The sequence below is a fragment of the Tamandua tetradactyla genome, chromosome 15, assembly GCF_023851605.1.
Source record: "Tamandua tetradactyla isolate mTamTet1 chromosome 15, mTamTet1.pri, whole genome shotgun sequence".
NCBI classification, from domain to species: Eukaryota; Metazoa; Chordata; class Mammalia; order Pilosa; family Myrmecophagidae; genus Tamandua; species Tamandua tetradactyla.
Window position 1 is genome coordinate 58,713,490 of NC_135341.1, and position 20,038 is coordinate 58,733,527.

At 36.9% G+C, this 20,038-nt stretch overlaps 1 protein-coding gene, 1 non-coding gene and 1 pseudogene across 14 annotated transcripts in view; 2 read left to right on the plus strand and 1 right to left on the minus strand.

Moving 5' to 3' along the window:
• The window catches only part of RBMS3 (RNA binding motif single stranded interacting protein 3), a 705,592-nt gene that overhangs the window by 563,161 nt on the left and 122,393 nt on the right, over positions 1-20,038 (minus strand). The gene's annotated exons all lie outside the window — the stretch shown is intronic.
• The window catches only part of LOC143657769 (E3 ubiquitin-protein ligase Mdm2-like), a 29,139-nt pseudogene that overhangs the window by 7,594 nt on the left and 1,507 nt on the right, over positions 1-20,038 (plus strand).
• On the plus strand, positions 17,123-17,193 carry TRNAG-GCC (transfer RNA glycine (anticodon GCC)). The gene has a single exon. It is a non-coding gene; the product is annotated as a tRNA-Gly (tRNA).

Genomic DNA, 20,038 nt, shown 5'->3' on the forward strand with positions numbered 1-20,038 from the left:
TTGGGCTGGGTTACATGGTCCCTATTAGTTGTCTAGGTTTCAGACCTATGCTTAAGGTCAGATTTAGAAATGAGCGAATTCAGAAAGACAAATTCAGAGATTAGATAAAAGAATGGTTCATTTTGAAAAGAGTTGGAAAGGTCAACTCTTCTCTAAATCATCCAGAAATTATACATCACTTTCCTTCGAGAACAGCAAGGTCATAGGATTCTAAACATCTCTCAAACTGTGTAGATTAACTTATTGATTTATATTTGGATACGAGCCTTTAGCAAAATAGTGGGAATAACCAAACCTTTAGACAAGTGGAACTGAGTTTTGATTTAAGGTACCAGTGTTTTTCTCTTAGGTATGTCAGGTTGAGAACAATAAAAATCAACTGAACTATGAGTTTAGACTAGAACTGAGGGATGATTCTAAAAAGCAACTTTTTGTCTGTTACTAGCAGTAGATTGTTATAGAAAGACTTCAGCCAAAAAAAAAAAAAAAAAACATGCACACACAACTTACTCATGTATACATACATAAGCAGGAAACAAATGGCTGAAGGTATCTGTACTTAAGCCAGAACTGTTCTCAAATATAGTAAAGCTTAATTAATTTGGAATTTATGATACTTCAACTAGAACTAAGCAGGACACATCCTTTCTAAGGAGAGTTAGTAGTATAAGATAACTTAATGTACATTCTGAGCATATGTATGCAGTGATTATGCTGTTTACAAGACAAATAGATGTGCAAATGGAATCTCATTCTAAATGCTTATGGATTACTGATGTAATCTTGATCGTCTAAATTTTTTGGCTTAATACACATATTATGCTTATTGATTTACAAATAAACAGTTTATTAAGTGATTTAAAAAATAATTCAGTGGCTAAGAGATTTCAAATAGAGTTGAGAGGTCATTCTGAAGGTTATTCTTACACCAGCTTCAGCCAGATATTACAAACTGCCATGGTATGGCAAGCCCCAATCAAGAGCATTCGGAAAACCCAGGGCTCTAAGACTCTATAAAAGTTTTACTTATTAAGTTTATTTTTCAGAAACGTAAAACCTTCAGATTGTTCCCATGCCAGATAAGCTCTGAAACTCATAGGTACGAGTCTCTCCCAGAAAACAAGCCAGTTGCATCCTCCTCCCCCCCATAATGTTGACACCCCTTTACAACATGAAGAATTTAGAAAGATCATTACATCCCTGGAGAATGAGAGAATGCTCAAATGAGAGGGAGGCATTGGCACAGACAAGTTAGGATTTAACAAATGAATACCACTACTGAATTATTATATAGCTATTTCTTTTTAGTTTCTAGTGTATTAGAAAAGTCAGAAGAAAATACCTGAAATTGTGAAACTGTAACCTAAACTATACATTGAAATTTGCTCTATAATTACTTATTACACTGTACTTGGAAATTTACAACTTTTCAGTATATATGTTCAATTTCACAATAAAAATGTTTAAAAATATATAGAGAGAGAGAATAGCAAAAATATTCTAATATTTTTAGAATATTGTTTAGCCTAATGTTTTGTTTTGTTTTGTTTTGTTGAGCACATATTATGTGCCAGGCATAGTTCTGAGAGCTGTATAGTCACTGATTCATTTCATGACCTCAGTGTTCTTGTAGGTAGGTATTAAACTTAGCCCCATGTTGACAATGAGATACTATGATCCAGGTATTAAATTGATTTTCCAAGTTCACTCAGCTACTCAGCTATGTATACAGGATCTATAGTTAAACAGTCTTCACTCCAGTCAATTCCAAATATAACTTTAGATCTGTGTTGCCCAATACAGGAACCACAAGCCACATACAGCTACTTAAATATAAATGTAATTAATTAAAATGAAACAAAATTTTAAAATTTTAGTGCCTCAGTTAAAGTAGCCACATTTCAAGTGCTCAGTAATACAACTGACTCTTGGCTGTTGTATCGGCCAGGGAAAACAGAATATTTCCAACATCACAGAAAGTTTTATTGGAGAGTACTGATATAGATAATTCTTACAGTTACAAGGCTCTATATGAAACTACATATCTATAATACCAAATGCAGCTGAGAAAAAAAAAAAAAAGAAAAGGTCCCTGGGTAGTGTCTGTGCTGCTATACCTACATTTTTTCTTTTAATTATAATTAATCTCTTTTTGTAGAGACCGTATTTTTAAATTCCTGTGCCTCACCCCAACCAGCCCAGGAAAGGGTCTTGGTTTAGACTTGTCAATCAAATCTCTCTTTTAACTGATATCCCCTGACCAAAAGTCAACATTAAAAAAAAAAAAAGTCTTCCTGGAAGTAAAATAGAATCTGTGGAAAGAAAGATATGTATTTTACTTGTTTGTAAGGTTTTAACCAACAACCACAGATTGACCCATATTGTAAAATTGCTAAATACCAAGAGAAGAGAGCAATTGAGATGAATTGATCAGTACAGAGTAAATGTCTGTCTCCTTAGCAGACAAATTTCCCGCCTGGACCACTGCATTTTCAGTACTTCCTCAAATACTTCTGTGCTCCCCAGGAGGGTAGGGCATACACACCCACAGTCCTGTGTGATGCCATTCTACAATCTTACTTCCCTCTAAACATGGCTGGGGTAAGAAAGGAGAATGTTTTCTCACAGTGAACTCTGGGAACAATTCAGCAAATTCATAAACAATAGCGTATAGTCCATGACAGAAAATAGTTGTGCTGTTTTATTAGCCAATTCATTCATATTTTATTGATGCAGCAAAATTAACTGTAAACAGAACCTAGGCTTTTAAAGCCCTAAATCTAAAAAATTTGGACTATAAAACACAGTAATTTCCACAAGAAGACTACCTTAGAGCATAGATCAAAAATGTGACAGCAATTAATACATGCAAAGTAATTGCTTCATTATAAATTTGGAAGGAAGATTTGCACAGATAATTCTCTGTGAATATATTTTCAACATTTATTGTGTTTGGAGCCATGAGATATTAACTAGGAGAATAAATTCATGCTCAAGTTGAAGAACAAATTATCTGATGGTAAAAATAAAAATAGGCATTTAATACTGTTATCAAATTTATCATAATTTTAGAGTCAGAAACTTACGATATATTTACATCAAACTTCTATTTCTCAAAATTATAAAATACTTCTATTAGGACTCCTTTATTTAGTATATTTTAAGCCAACCTGGCTTGTACCTTAAAGAATTTCTCAAAAAATAAATAATACAGATATATTCAATTTCTGATGTAACTTCTCTTTTCTGTGTGATGAGCAGAGCATTCTTTTGGACCCATAATATTTACCATAATGAAGAGATTGAACTGGCCCCAACAACGAAACAGTCCTGCTCTTTCTTCTCTAAATTCTCCTGTCCTTCCTGGAAGTGATTAAGGTTTTACAGATCAGCCGATGAAAGGTATTTGCCCCCGACTGGCACACTCTCCAAAGGCTCAAGAAAAGGGGACACTATTGCACAGAACTTACAAGCACAGACCCTGAAACCACACTGCCCAGTTTCAAATCCTGTTCTACTGCTTATGTTCTGTAGAACCTCTAGCAAATTACTAAATCTCTCTGCCCCGGTCTCCTCATCCTTATAAATGGGGATAATAAGACCTCAGGTGATTGTTCAAAGTCTAAAGTGATTACGTATAAAGTACTTCAAATAATACCTGGCACAGATAACACCTTAGAGGTACTATTATTATTACATAAATCCTAAAGCATTTTTTTTTTTTGCAATACTGGTTATCATCAACAATTATCTCCTTTTGACTACCAGTCATAATGGTCTATTGAATGATCTAGTGAATTCTGTTTTGCCTGATTTTAAATCTTATGAGAAAAAGTGACAAGTCCATAGAAGTTTTCAAACTGAAACTCTCTAGATTAGAAAGCAAGAAATCTCATTCTTTCGGCTGTTAGGACCATTCTAGTTTCTGATAAAAACTACCCTCAGGAAAACTGATGACAAGACCCTAGAAAGAATTTTCTTTCTTTAAGATAAAAGTAAATTTTCACAGCGGAAATCTGTTTTAGAATATATAAATTCTGGGAAAAAATCCGTAACTTATAAAAAGTACTCCTGAAAATAAGATATATCTATTGGCCAGTGGAAAAAGCTTATCTGTTAAATAGTACACAGACTGCTAAATGCCCATACACTTAAATAAAAGGTGTTTATGTAAAAAAATGAACTATATTAATTTCAGATTTTCTAATCTTAAAAATAATTAGGCTTTTAAAAATTGCTGCCCTGAAGATTTTAAACTGCTTATTTCAGTTTAATTCTCTCCCTAATGTTTAACAAGTTGTACAATATGTCCTCTAGGGTTGTTGGAGCAAATAATTTATAGTTAAAAATGAGAAAGTTTTACATTTGTACATTCTAAAGTACTTACATAGTCGAGAGTACTATGAATTTTGTTTTGCTTTGCTTTGCTTTGCTTTGGAGAACGCTATGTGGAATTTGGCAAAAAGTGATAAAATCCTTTTTGGAAGTACAATCACTAACTTTTTCTTTAAGAAAAAATAACTGAAGGCAGGGTTTAACAAATCGTTGTATTTGTTGAATCATTATATTGATACTTCTTTTAGTCTCCAGTATCTCAGAGCAGCTAGAAGTAGAAACCTAAAATTGTGAAATTATAGCTCAAAACAAACTCTGAAATCTATCCTACAACTTATTGTTGCAATGGGTTTTGAAATGTATTGCTTTCTTATATGTATGTTATTCTAAAAAAAAAACCTGAACAAACAAAAATAATGACTACCTGTTTTATGCAGTGGAAGGCAAATTGCAGGAGTTGAGAATCAAAACCAAAAATTAACTCAGGGATAGTTATGTTCTGGTATTTTGGGTCTGGGGGTGGGGGGTGGGCAGTCCTGAGTTGCTGATTTCCATCATGTCAATACTCCCATGTGGCTGATTTAACTTATGAACTGTTCAACAACTGGGTCACAAAATTCCAGAAAAGTTCACCATCAGCAAATAGTACAACCAGTGCAATCTACCCTCTCAATTGGTTAGGGCCAGCTCCAGCCCAGCACCAGACCACACTATGAATGTTACTATAGCTGAAATGCTAATCCATTGCGCAAAGGTCCTAGAAGACGTAAACATCCAAAAGGGATTATTCACATGAAGTAGTAAAGAAAAAAACTAGGAGTAGCCTGGGAGGACAGAGTAATTTCCCCTACCTTAGCTGCTGGGGACCAGAATCCTCCATGGCAGTGTGTGTGGACAGAATATAAAGGCTGGCTGAATAAATCTTCCCAATCAGTACAATTGAGGAACAGTACAAGAAACACAGGAAATTTATGAAGAAAGATAGGACTCAAGGAAAGCTTCCTGTTCATTACCCAAAGGAGATCTCTGAAAAGAAAAAAATCTTTACTGACACCTGTTGCTGTATAAACACTCAGGGTCTACTTTAAATCTCTGAAGACAGGTCATTAAAACCATGAAATTAATCGTATGGTAAGCACAACTGAAAAAGAGATAACCAGATGTAAGATGCTGAACTTAGGACAGCACCATCACCAATGCAAAGAACGTAGCTTTAACTACTAGAGGAATGGTACAAGCAGTTCCCTCGAAATCACAGTATCAGTAGTGGTATGACTATTACTTCATTCAGGAAATGGCTCCAATTAGCCTCTGGGGTTACACATTTCATTAAGTCAGTATTCTACATTAACCTGTGTAGGCTAATAATACAAAACACTTGCCTGTATATCACATCACCATTTCTGCTTATAGCCAACCTCATACAGGACCCAAAAGTTTGGCAGATATAAGTGGCCTGTTCACGTTTACAAAGCAAGTTGAGTTCAGCAGATCAGTCTAGAATTACAGTTCATTATAGTTTTGCAAATTAAGTGTTCCTTTTTTTATAGATGGACTTCCTAGACAGACCAGTGGCTTTAAGAATTTCTGTCTAGCATTTTGACATGAAGCAGGGGTCTAATTGGAGAAAAGTTGTTATAACATACCAAAGAAAAAAGGAAGACTTTTAATTCTCAGCTGATAAAAATTCAATGCAAACTACAACAAATTATTCCACACTGTTTCCCATTATATCACAGAAGTAGCTGTATCGGCCAGCAACTCAAACTCTCCCATAAAAATCCTACCAATTTAAAATGAGAAGGTAATTGTTCCATTCATAATCAGGATGATCACTCAGCAACTCCATGGAACAAATGCTGCCGAAGTGCTTTCCCAGGGAAGTAAATACTCCTCGGGCAAACTAGAGGTGTGGCAGAGCCGATAAAGCAAACCCTTAATCCAAAATATCAGAGAAGCTGAAGTCCTCACACTACTGCTAGACTTCCTACATCGAATACAATACTCATTTGTTAAAGTTTAGGCCCTACACCAGGGCTCTGTAGTAATTACAATAAGAGGAGAAAAATAAATGAAGAACACATGACCTACAAAACCTATTTTAGACCACTTGGGATTTTGTTTTCGACTGGACTCTAGGTCTTAGAGTCTTAGGCTAGGTCTTAGGCTAAAGTTTAGCCTCTAAGGAGATTATATGCGGCAGAATAAAGTGATAATATGCCGACATATAGTTCTGGAGACATTAACTGATAAACTATGTTCATTTTACTATTTCTTCCCAAATTCCAAAACAACACACCCTCTGCATAATTCATATTCTATGATTCCAAGGTTTGAGAAATGTCATCTAGGCAGTAGGCACTAATCACAGGTGCAGGAGAAATGATGCCAAGGAATATAAAGGCAGGCTTCCTTTCTCATTTTAATGGATAGTATTTTAATATGCATTAGAAAGATATACCTATAATAAACTGCCCCAGTAAACCAAGATTAGTATGGCAATGACAAAGTTAAGTGATATTAAAAGCAGATTAAATTTAAAAATCATTTGCAGATAAACATTAAGTTAAATGCTAGTGGGTGGTACAATGGTGGCTCAGTGGCTAAATTGTTGCCTGCCATGCTAGAGACCCGGGTTCGATTCCTGGGACCTGTACATACCAAAAAAAAAAAAAAAAAAAGATAGTACAGGGTGTACATGGATGTGCCAAATGTCATGAAGGCAGACACAAAATAAATGAAGTTTGGGTAATAATTTTTAAAGAATGCCATGAAAAGTATCATAGTAAATGCAGTTTTATGAATGTTATGGTCATACATAGTGATTAAACATTTTATGCTCTAACATATTCAACTAACCTTTCTCCCACTTATCAGATTCTACCTAAAGACACCTTTTCTTACCCACCTTTATGGATTTATCTTATTTTTCCTTTGGTCTTGTTATCCATTGTCATTATTATATCAATAGCATTTTATCATCATATTATCATCATCTCATCATCATCATATCAACATCAGCATGTCATCAGCAGCAGCATATCATCATTGGTTTCTATTTTGTTTCTTATCTAGTGTCTAATAAATGCTGCTCCAAAATTTTAAAGCAGTTCTATTTAAAATGCCATTCTGGGGCTAGCAGCATTACCTTTACCTGTCAGCTAGTTAGAAATTCAATTTCTTGGGACCAGTCCTAAACCACTGAACCAGACGCTGGAGGTAGGGCCCAAGAATCTGTGACTCACTGGGCTTTCAAGATAACTCTTACGCACATGCTTGAAAAGCACTGCTTTAAAGCTTTTTGCAGTTAGAACGGAAACAGGTTGTGCCGAGAGGTGCCACACCCAGCTACCTTCATTCCACCGCTACACAGCATAAGAAAAGTGGGCACATACTCTCAATCTTTATGCCTTTACATTGGTCACTATTCTTTCTACCCAGGATGTACTCATTCTCCTCTCCATTTCTATCACCTCCACTCAACTTCTTCTATCTTCTATTCCTAGCTAGGGCATTATATTCTGCAGGCATCTGCCACCTGCCACCAATCTCTTCAGTATAATTAGCCACCCCTCTCTCTATGCCTGCAGTAGAGAACTTTTGATCTCTATCCTACCAATTTTGACATTCCTGGACTGTGGGTTATGAGAGGGCGGAGGCTATTATTCATCATTATCTGTTGTCCTAGTAAAGCATCTATACATACTAAATGCTCAACAGGTGCGTGCTGTAGAATACACGAATGAATTGATGATTGACATTCGAGGAAATAATGGTTATCCTGCCTCCCCTACATCCTCCAGAATTGTTAAAGTTAAACTATCTTAAAGTTATTGTTACTATATTAATTATTAAGTTTTTAACAAGATTTATTTTGTCCTCTTTTCTGTGCCAACACATCTAGTTAATACCTAAAATTCTTGCTTTTGGATAGTGCAATTCGTATGTTTTTATTGAGTATCTGCATTTATGTATAAAACAGGACATAATTAGAACTCAATGAAGTATATGCAATAGTAATGTTATAAAGTAAATATTATTAGGCAAAAACATTTTTAAAATAAAATATAACCAATAACAGTTACTCCTTTAAGCTCTAAGGGAACAAAATAGAGGAACAGTTTTGGAAGGTGAAGTGAATATATCGCTCTCAGCAAATATAATCACAGGATAGAAAGCAAATAAAAGATAGAGAATCTTGATATATACCAAAATGTGATTTATATTTACCTCTGTAAGAGAATAAGAGTAAAGGATACCTGTGTCCAGTGCTAATCCATACAAAAATGTCTATTTCTTTTACTGTAAGCTATAATTTGAGAATAAATAAGAACAGATTTTAGTTTTCTGAGTGATTTTTAAAGTATTAGAATGGACAGAATTATGGAATTGTCTAGTTTTATAAACAAAATTATAAACAATTTTCATGCGGTTTGCAGAAACCAGAGAAAATTATCTTAGCAACATGAGAGATAAAGAAAAATGAGAGAAATGACTAACAGCACAGAACTTTCCCTACCAGGGTGGTGACTTTTATTCACATGAGTTGTGGTCTATCAGTCGTCTCATATTTAAGATATATTTTGGCACAGGAATATGTTTTAGCCAGTGAAAACAGGAATCCACTGATATTTTGCTCTGATTTCAGCAGAAGAAAAAGTTAAGGTTCCTGAAGTGGAGGCTACACCACAGTGGCAGAACTCCAGAATTCCTAAATCCTTCCAGTTCAGGCATGCAGAAGCAAGAGTTTCTGTCACACCCACCAACAAATGAGCAGCACTATTTTAAGTATCACAGTGTCCTAGGATGTCGATATCCATTCATCTTAAAGCTATGCTATGTGCAACAGTACATTGCCTTTTGTTTATTTGGATTCCACTAGTCCTTAATTTCAATGAGCGATAAGGCTTCTGACAAGGTTAGTTCATGTCATATGTCAGCCCTTTAACGGAGAGACACATAGACACACCCCTAATCCTGGCCACCAGTTTCCACCATGGACATGGTTTACACTCTTGTGTGATGATACAGATCATGACAAAAAAGCAGCATATTTTGTACTCAACGAGAATACCAAGAATGTCATGGCCCTGGTGTATATCTACTTTAAGCTATTTATCATATCCCAGCAGATCAAAGAAAGATAGGACTTGCTTATGAATGGAATGAAAATGAGTTGTGTCTGTGGCTGATATGCCTATTCCAGTGACCGATCAATATTCCCACATCTTATCCTGACCTAATGTGAGAGATTATTTTCTTATTGAAGAAACAGAGGGATTAAGGAAAAATAGAAAAATGATCTCTGACATCGCGGATTTGTTCACTATACACACTTGAATTTCTGGCCTCCTGTGAGTCAGAACACATCTTATGTGTTCAATTACAAATGGAGTAAAAATAATTATTTAACATTTATTTGGGGGGAAATGGAGTATTGAAAAATGTTAGATAATTCCACTCTACTGGCAGTGTCTCAAGATTTTTTAAGAAGTGTAGACACTTCTTAATGATACTGATTAAAGTTCCTGAAACTCTAAATGTTGAGATCTTCTGACTTTGATATGTAATCTACCTTGATGAGGCCACTTTATATCTCTATTTTTAATCAGTCTTAAAGATCAGTTTAAGTATATTTCTCAAATGCTATGCTATGCAGAACAGGGATTCTTTTTATCAGATTAGGGAATATTTTAACAAAGTTTTTAAGATTAACAATGTTTTTAGGATAGAGCCAAATAATTGGAGATAAAACTAGCAAGAATAATGAACGTTAGAAGTAATAAGACGTTTAACTCCAAAACATTGGGCATGGATGGGCCAGAGGTTAAGATCATATACTTGATTATAATAATTAAGACCCCTCTCACCCAGGGACTATCCAGGTTTTGTTGACCTAAAGCTTATATACTTTGCGGCAGGGGGAAGGTTCCCTTACAAAAGAATAAAAATTATACATATAAAATAAATTACAAAAATGAACATTTATTTATAGTTAAAAGGAGATTTCCTAAAATAATCCATTTTCAAATGCTGACAAATAACACAAATGTCAAAAAATAACACCCTGACACCTTTGAAAACTTTTTTTTTTTTTACTACATACCCTTTGACTAGTTCTCTATATGGCAGTAATTTCGTAATTTTTTCTGTATAGAGAATTAAAAGAATTCTGTCTGTCCTCTAGTGGTTTATAGAACTTTATGATTACAATTCACAGTTTACAAAAGCCTTTTTCTTCAGCTTTACAGTTCATTAATGGTCATAAATTTTTAGGATGGTAAAATTTGAGACCTATGCCTCAGATGAAGGTATGAACATTTCATTCCACATTATGCCATGGATACGCTGTCATTACTTGAACAGATCTTCAACTTGAACTTAGCAATCATTTTCCACATGTCAGCTATGTCCTGGTGACTTAACATCTGGGTACATCTGCTTCTTATTTTCATGGCTGTGTACGAGGCACCACGTTCTGCCTGAGCTCTCTTCTCAGTGTCTCTCACGTGTATCTTTCCCATCCATTCCCACTGCTTTCATTCTCTTCTAGGTGCACTTCACATACAGGTTATTGCAACTGTTTCCAAGTTGTGCTTCTTGTACCCAAGTTCCAAATACCCTAATCACTCCTGTATGCAGCTTTAAAGTTTTACGTATCTAAAACAAAAATTAGATTTACACTACATCTCCAAATTAAAGCAAACAAACCAAAAACCCTGAAGGACTGTTCACTTCTAAACATTGACTTTCTTTGACTATATTGAAGGGCTCTCGACCATTTTCACAAAGTCTTCCTGACCATTTGCACCCAAAAAAGATTCCGATTTCCAAAAGTTCTTAAATTTTAATGTCTTCAGTATGTAAGCTATTCCTATGCGTTTTCTGAAAACTTAGAATAATATGATGCTTTTTTGCCAAAAAATAGAAATGTCTGCTTTCCAATGCACATCTGAGCACCAGTTACTCAATAAAGAATTTAATTTCCAAACTGCTAATTCTTACAGTTTGCCTGTTAGCCACCTAAAATTCCAACAAAACTGAGCACCTCTGGAGGACCTGTGGAATAATATAATCTCAAAGAGCAGACATGCATTTGCATAATTTGTATTTATAGTAATGTGAGTTATACAAATCTCTTTCAAGCAAAGAGTATGCTCCACTGTAAACATTCACAGCTAAATGGTCTGAGAATTGTCTTTCTGAACATTCATCAGCCACATCCCCACTTTATTCTTTTGGGAGGAAAAGAAGAGCAACACCAGACTGATCAATGTGCCAGTGAATCTTTATGGCTGTATTTTAGAATGACCTATATTAAAGGAGTTAGGCAAACATAAGAGATTTATAACTCACGAGATAATGGGTCACTGTAGTTTAGGTGTATCCCAAACACAGCATTTTCTTGCTTTATTTATGCCGCAATGTTTGACTGATAGTCTTTCTCATATTTTGCCTAACTTGTGAAAGCATGGATTTTTTTGCCTTATTGATCTATATATATATCCTTATCATTTTCCCCCTGAGTTATTTGGTAAGATGACAGCAGTACGTCGCTGGGGCTGATTTAACATCATCTCCCAAGTATGCAGCACTGAGCTCACAGTCAAATATTTTAAGACTGAAACATGTAACACATCTGTCAGGCAATGATACAAATACAGTCTCTTGTCAGATCTAATGAATGAGGTAATCCAGAGAATGGAAAAATAGCAGGAGGATGGAAGACGCTAGAAACCACGTTTTGCCAAAATAGCATTTTTGAGTAATTAAATTATTAGGGGAAAAATGATGTTCCTTTGTTTTAGGTTCTAACTCATTTTTTTCTTCCACAAAAAGACTTTGGTGGTAGACCCTAGAAAACAAAAAGAGCAGCGAGAAGCAGATTCAGCTACATACACGTCAATGGGAAAGTGGGTGGCCTCCAACTGCGGTCCACCTCATGGGAAGGACCATTTTTCTCTAAATATTTTGTAAAACTTGCCAACCAGGAAGTTCCTCTTCACTTGATTACCCTCCAATCTTTTTTTTCCCCCCTTCATTTTTATTTTTACAAAAGCCCATTATTTGGGATGACTGTGCACAAGGACAAACAGAAATTTCGGGGGTGGTACAGCAGTGATTAGAAACAGGTACAGTTGGCCTGACAATTTGGCCTCTTCCGAAGATCTTAAAAAGAGTTCTCTACAAGGAGAAAGTCATCTCCTAAAATTAGCTGTTTTCATTGAGCATAGAAGAAACACAGTCCCAAGAGGTACAGATGCACGTTGCAGGTACAGACGCCTGTAGGCAGAGGTGCATTTCGATGTTTCTGATCAGGGAAGAGCAGAGAGCATAGGAGCCAGACAAGTTTAAATGAAGGGAAGGAAGAGAGGAAACAGAGTTATCTCCCCAGCAACGGAACTGAGTATTCTACTGGGCAGGATGTTTCCAACTTCACACACACTATACACAGTTATTTAGAATGGAATGCAATGATTTAAGCAGTTATTGAGTTCTGTAGATAGTCCTAGCAGACACAATTCTCTTCATTTAGAAACAGAACTGAAACCCAACACTGAAGATCCAAGAGGAAGTGGACTGTGCCATCGATAATCTCATTTACCCCTTGATGTACCGAGAATCTTATTACGTTTCTATTCATGCTACTACTTTTGGGGACACCTCAGGTAACCCCAAAGTGATTATTAAATATGAATAGAATTATGTTTATATATTTTTTTGAGTTATTACATTTTTATTAGGATATGAGTACATATTACACTCTGGTATTTTTATCCAAAAGATACTGCATCTCTCCTGATTTTTCAACTACAGCTCTTTCCCCAACAAGAATAATGCCAGTGTCCAAACAGGTAGCCCTGGCTACCAGAAGGGTGTTCTTTGAGCGTGCCCTATAAAAGCATTTGGCCTCCCAGCCACTGTTCTATGTGGGATGCCCCACCCAGCAGCAAATCCTAGTCATCAAAAAGGCCTGCCTTAGATTTCCCTTTCTCTGAAAACCCTTTATCACAGGCAGATTTATCTCCTCCCTGCTCATGGCTCCAGGGCACTTTTTCCTCCTGCCTCTGCCAGCGATAAATATTCTTTGCAGTACTTTGTGCTTCAACACCTATTTTCATCCCTGGCATGCTGGAGCATTGCAGACAGGGTATGCAAGCAGGCACACCTTTGATTCCTGGCACTTATGAGTACTCAGTACTTAATGATCAATTGCTGGATGCTTAATGTTACCCTAAGAATTTTTTTTTTTTGCATGGGCAGGCACCGGAAATCGAACCCGGATCTCTGGCATGGCAGGAGAGAACTCTGCCAGTGAGCCACGGTAGCCTGCCCTACCCTAAGAATCTTGTCAACAATAATTATTCTTAGAGATACAGGGATAGCTCAGAAACCAAACCCCCAGTTACATTATCAGTTTTCTTAGACAAATGCATGTTGCAATATATGGTTTTGAATACATGAGATTTTGAGGGGTAGCTACATTTGTCTTTGTAATGCTGGGGGTGTCTACCACCCAGCCAGTGGTAAGAACAGAGAAAGGGAGCTGGAAAACACTTCTCCCTCAATCTTCTCCTTTTGTAGTTCCCTGCCAAACACCTGCTACCCTGCTGCTTACAGACGCAACTACAGCAGCTGGGCCAACCAAAAGAAGAAAAGTGGTGTGGAAATGTATGTGTTCATTATCGGTTAGGGAGTAGACACCCATTTCTTTCCGTAGAGGATGGGAAGTCGTGTCTGTCAAAACTGTGAATGAAACCAACTCTGTATTTAGGGTAGCAATATACACGTATAAAATATATCTTGCCTGTGACAGAAAAGAGAGGCAGTGAAAGACCATGAGATTTTTTTTTTTTTTTTACTTTTTTATTGCATAGTATAACATATACACAAAGCAAAGAAATATAAAAGCACTAGTTTTCAAAGCACTCTTCAACAAGTGGTTACAGGACAGATCCCATAGTTTGTCATGGGCTACCATACGATCCTCTCAGATTTTTCCTTCTAGATGCTCCAGAATATAGGAGGCTAGAGGGCTTAAATATTTTTTTCATCACAATCGACTTTTTTCCCTTCTTTTTTTGTGAAAAATAAAGCACAACACCACAATTAGTTGTAGAACATATTTCAAACTTTAACATGGGTCACAGTTTCACAGTTTAAGATTTTACTTCTAGCTGCTCTAAAATACTGGAGACTGAAAGAGATATCAATTTAATGATTCAACATTCATACTCATCTGTTAAATTCTATCTTCTACCATCACCTTTGATCTTTCCATACCTCTCTTTAGGGGTGTTTGGGCTATGGCAGCTCTAAATTTTTGATATTGGAAGGGTCTGTCACTAATATGGGGTAGGGAAATGGAACTATCTGATGTTCTGGAGAGGCTGGGCTAGGTTTCAGGACCCATCTGGAGGTTGTAGGTTTCTGGAAAGTTGCTCTAGTGCCTGGAACCCCTGTGGAATCTTACATATTGCCCTAGGTGTTCTTTAGGATTGGCAGGAATGGTCCTGGTTGGGGGTTTTCAGGTTATGATAGGTAGCAAGGTCTACCTGAACTCTCTCTCTGCCACTAATAGTTTATTAATTACACTTTTTCCCCCTTTTGGTCAGGATGGAATTGTTGATCCCACAGTGCCAGGTCTGGATTCATTCCTGGGAGTCATCTCCCACGTCGCCAGGGAGAGTTTCACCCCCGGATGTCAAGAAAATGAGATTTTGCAAATATATTTAAATAAAGGTAGTTTTGTCTTACAAACTGACTTTATATAGATTTGAATTAAAGATTTCTTTGACAATTAATTACCTTATAATTTTTAAAAAATACTGATTTCAGGAAGCCAATATAAGTGCATTCATTACAATGCACTTTTTCAACTATTTTAGTCAATAATTTATTTTAGTTATATCATTTGATTGGCATGAAGCATTTCTGTTAGTTTCTTTCTGCTTTCCATCAGAATTTTTGTGTGTTTGAAACAATAAAGACTCTAAACAATTCAGTTGCTATTTGTGAGTGATGATGGAAAAGATCTATTTTTTACTGGAAAAGAAATATATATGGAGCAAATATCCACCAACTTTAGTAGAGGAAATTCTTTACACATTGAACAGAGAAACTGCCAAAGTGAAAAACAGAGCATCTGCTGTGGACAAGGGTATAATTATCTCGTTCATCCAAACACCAGTGGGCCTAAAAGTTTCACTCTCTCTCTGGCAAGACGCTCTGCACAGACTTTTAACACAACATTATAAGCAAATAATAACTAGTTTGGAAGTCCTGTCATTAACAATAGTACGTCTTTCAGACCATTTCCTGAAAAATGGAAAACAGGCTCTAATCTGATGAAATTATGAACCATTTAGGTGCCGAAAATGATCAAAAGCATCAATCCTGTCTTGTCTAAACCTTTCACATACCTGCATGCTACGTACTTAAGGACTTAAAAACATTTTTTTTGAAACAATTTTAAACTTTCAAACTCATAGGACACTTGTGAAAATACTGCAAACTCCATATAGAGAATGCCAATATACCCCCCAGGCTTCCAGATACCCAGAACCACATTTTTTTTTTTTTTTGCCACTTTTGCCAGGTCTGCCTGCTTCCCCCCCACTTCCCCTCCCCGCCCCCCCATCTATCTCTGTCTTTTGAACTTTAGAAAGCAGGTTGCACTCATTGCAATCCTTGAACACAATGTTTCCCTGGATACTTTCTACGAGCAGGATGTTCACTTATGTAAGCACTTTGTGCAGTTATCAAGTTCAAGAAATTTAACATTGATATAAAGCTTACAGTCTATATTCCAATTTTTCCTCATGTTCAATAATGTCCTTTTGAGTCTCTCTCCTCCATTCTTAGATCACAGCCAGCATCATGTATTGCATTTTCTCTACATTATCTCTTTCATTTATCTTTTTTCTCATACGTGTGGAAACATATATACAATATAAAGCTTTTCCTCCCAACCTCTCTCAAGCAAACCATTTAGTGGGATTAATGCAGTACCCTCACTGTCATTCATTACTAGAGCTTTCCCTGCAGCTCAAACTGAAACCCTACACTCATTTCGCATGAACTCTCCATTCCCTGCCCACGCCCAGTTACCCCGGTTAACTGACTTGAGGACTTTTGAAAACAGAAACTGCTCTGTCTTTCTGTTTCTAGATTACAGAATACAGTATCTTTCTATTATTTGTTTTCTAATCCTTACTGTTTACTTTCCCTATCCGGCGAGGTTACCATTACCACATCTTCATTTAAAGTGAAATATGAGTAGGTCTCTCTGCTAAGCCAGATAGATGAAAAAAACTCTCTTTACAATCAACAGATATAAATTAACCACAGCATGGCTGCTCTTCTGCTTCTGTTGCTACCACTTCTTTCCCTGGTATGGGGAAGGATGGGGAAGAGTCTTGAATCTGCTCTTAAAATCACTGGAGAAAGGGAGGTCGGACTCCCTTTTTCCATTGCCTCCGCGCAATTGTTGCATTGCCTTCTTTAAAAGAGGGGGCAGGAATCACGAAGCCATTTCCAATAGATGTTTTTTTTATAGGCGGGCCTTAAAAAATAACATCATGCCCCCATCATCCCCCAAACCTTCCAACAACTATCAGCGACAGCTGGCAAATACCATGCTAATTTGAAATTGTGTGTTCTCTTCCGTCAAGACCAGACCACACACACAGCATTGAAAAACAACCAGTGAATACCAGGATTTCCCAAACAGAGGGCTCTTCATGTTCCCTCTTCCTGACCTTAAAAAAGAATGAGTCCTGGCGGTGCAAGGGTGGTTCAGTGGTAGAATTCTCGCCTGCCATGCGGGAGACCTGGGTTCAATTCCCAGCCCATGCACTTCCCCCAAAAAACAAAAACAAACAAACAAAAAACAAAAAAACCCAAACAAACAATTCAACAAATGGTGCTGCAGTAACAGGATACTCACATGGAATGTGACCCCACCATATAGCATACAAAAATAATAATAATAATGAATCCTTTTGAATTGAGACTAAAACGGCTTTACCATTTATTTAAATTCTAGCCTTAAAACTTGATTCTTTGGGGAACAGGAGAGAGAGAAGTTCAAATATTAAAGTTAATAAGAAAAACAGAAGTGACAACAACTTCCTTGGAGGTTGGGGGTACCAGACATTGCACAGATTCATCCATCTGGGTACCTCAAGGACATATTCCCACATGAGGATCCACGAGGGAAAGTGTCACAGAAACTGACAGATGGGTTTCCCTTGCCTAGACCAGACTAATGGAGTTTTTAAGCAATTTGCATACCGGTTGTCTGAGTGGCATAGGTGTGAGTCAAGGATTTGAGAGAGGTCAAGAGAAGGCCTAATATAGGATATAGCTTCGTGACAGATTCATGCTTGCATTTGTTTGCACATGCTGATAGATGATATTGTTAAGAGGCCGGTAGTTCAATGGCAGCACTTTTCCCCCCCAGCTTCTGAGTTACAGGCTGCAGCAGTTCAGGGTAAGTTCAGGTCAGAATGATTTTTACCCCAATAAAAGACTAATACCAAAGTCATCTCGTTCCCGTTGGTGAGTCACAGACACAATAGCATTCACATGCTTTCACTTTTTATTTTATATGCATTGAATTTATTGGCTCTTTCCTGGTCTTATGTTTAAAAATTTAAATGCTGAAATGTTGAGAGCTGTCTGGCTCTATCACGATCTCACTATCTGAGATAAAGAAGCAAAAGCTGCCAAAATCAATGAGAACATTCCCGATGTTCATTATGTTCTGGAAAGTTTCAAATGACCCATGACTAGTCACTGAATTCTGAAGCAATGTTATACTTAAAAAAAAAAAAAAGGCCAATTAATTTAAGTGCATCACATTACGTGTCCCATAATTGACCTTGACCACACAAATTATCTGGCACTGCGGTATAGAGGTGCATCAGTAGCCCCAAATGAACCACACCTCCAGTATCCACGCTCTAGTATCCTGCATTCTCCCACTGATGCTGGGTTTGACCATGTGACTTGCTTTGACCAACAGGTGTCTGCAAGTATGACACCAGCAATGGGGGGGACTGCTCTCTTGGGGTGCTTCCTCCTGGACCCCAGCCACCCTGCTGAGAGGAAGGCCAGGCCATCCTGCTAGAGAGAGAGGCCACATGGAGAGAAGCTGGAGGAGGAGACACCATGGGGAGAAAGATGCCGTGAGGTGGAAGCCTGAGATATGCCCACCCAGCCCCCAGATGAACGGAACCGCATGAGTGACCCCAGCCCAGCTGTCACCAGGGGGAGCAGGAAGCCTGCTAAGTCAGTACAGAGACTCATGAGGAAAAAAATATCATGATTATTTTCAGCCACTTTATTAACTATCGCTATTTGTTATGCAACAATAGATAACTGAACCAGTCACTTAAATGTAACTTTTTCTAAGATACTGACAGACAACTAGCTAACTGGCTGTGTGACATTTAATCTGCCAGAGGCTGTTTTCTCATCTATAATATGAGCAAGCTGAACTAGATGATCCGACAGGCCCCTTGCAGCTCTGAGGCTCCATTTCATTCTATACTGGGATTAGAATAAAGGTTGCTAGTGGCCTGGCTGAATATGCAAACTAATTATGCCTCGTTGCATCCTTAAAAGAAAGGGATTTTAGTTGACAGTCAGGGTCTAATATAAATCCACCAGATAACAAAACACTTTTTTGAAAAACGCTTCTAGTGCAGCCTAATAGTAGCTGAGAATTTTAATGGAGATTCAACCCTGTGTTATGTATATACTGAAGGAAAAAATAAAATAGAGATTGTTTGATACAATGATTACACAATATAAGGGGATGAACGCTTTTCAGAAGAGCTAGGATCTGCTGCTGTAAGCTCATTCCACAATTTAGAGAGAGAGAAAAAAATTAAAATGCTTTATGGTGGCATTAAAGAGTCAGAGATCTGTACCTATTAAATATATAAGTCCCCTTAAGATACAGGGTAATTTAAATACCATTATTGAATGTTTATTTTGCACCGATTAAGTACCAAGAATAAGGTTATGATTGCTTCTCCATGCTGAGAGGTTTTGCTTTCAAACCATCGATTGCATTATACACTGTTCCAAACATTTTAAAGATGAGAAAACTGAGGCATAGAGAGGTTAAGTGCAAAGTGGGTATGTGTCAGCACCGGCTTTCTAGTGCAGGCAGGCTGGCTCCAGATCCCACATTCTTATCCATAAACATACTATTTTTGACCCAAATTGGAAATAAACCCAGGATCTTTTTGTTCTTCATACCAGGTTCTGACCAGCTGAGCTAATTATTATAATAATTACATTTAAAAAGCTAAAGACTTATTAGGGATATAAAGCTATTTCTAAAAGAAAATTGGAAGGCTGACAAGTCAAAATGAATCTGCAATTCTAATGTGAACTCAATAAAAACATTTTACTTAGTTTTCAAGATTTCATTCATTAGGACTGCCTTCCTCTAAGTTCTGAAAATCTCTTAAGATATTAATATTATTCACTTAATTTTATTTTCAGTAAAAATATGAATTAGATTATAGTTATCCAAGTTTGAATATTTATGCAAAAATATCCCCAGAACGTACCTGATGTTGATTTATCTAGATTAAGCTATGGGGACAACATTTGTACTCAATGTAAGGATGACTTTGCGGAGAGTTAGAGCTAAAACAAGTGTCATTTTGGCCTCAGAAGCAAG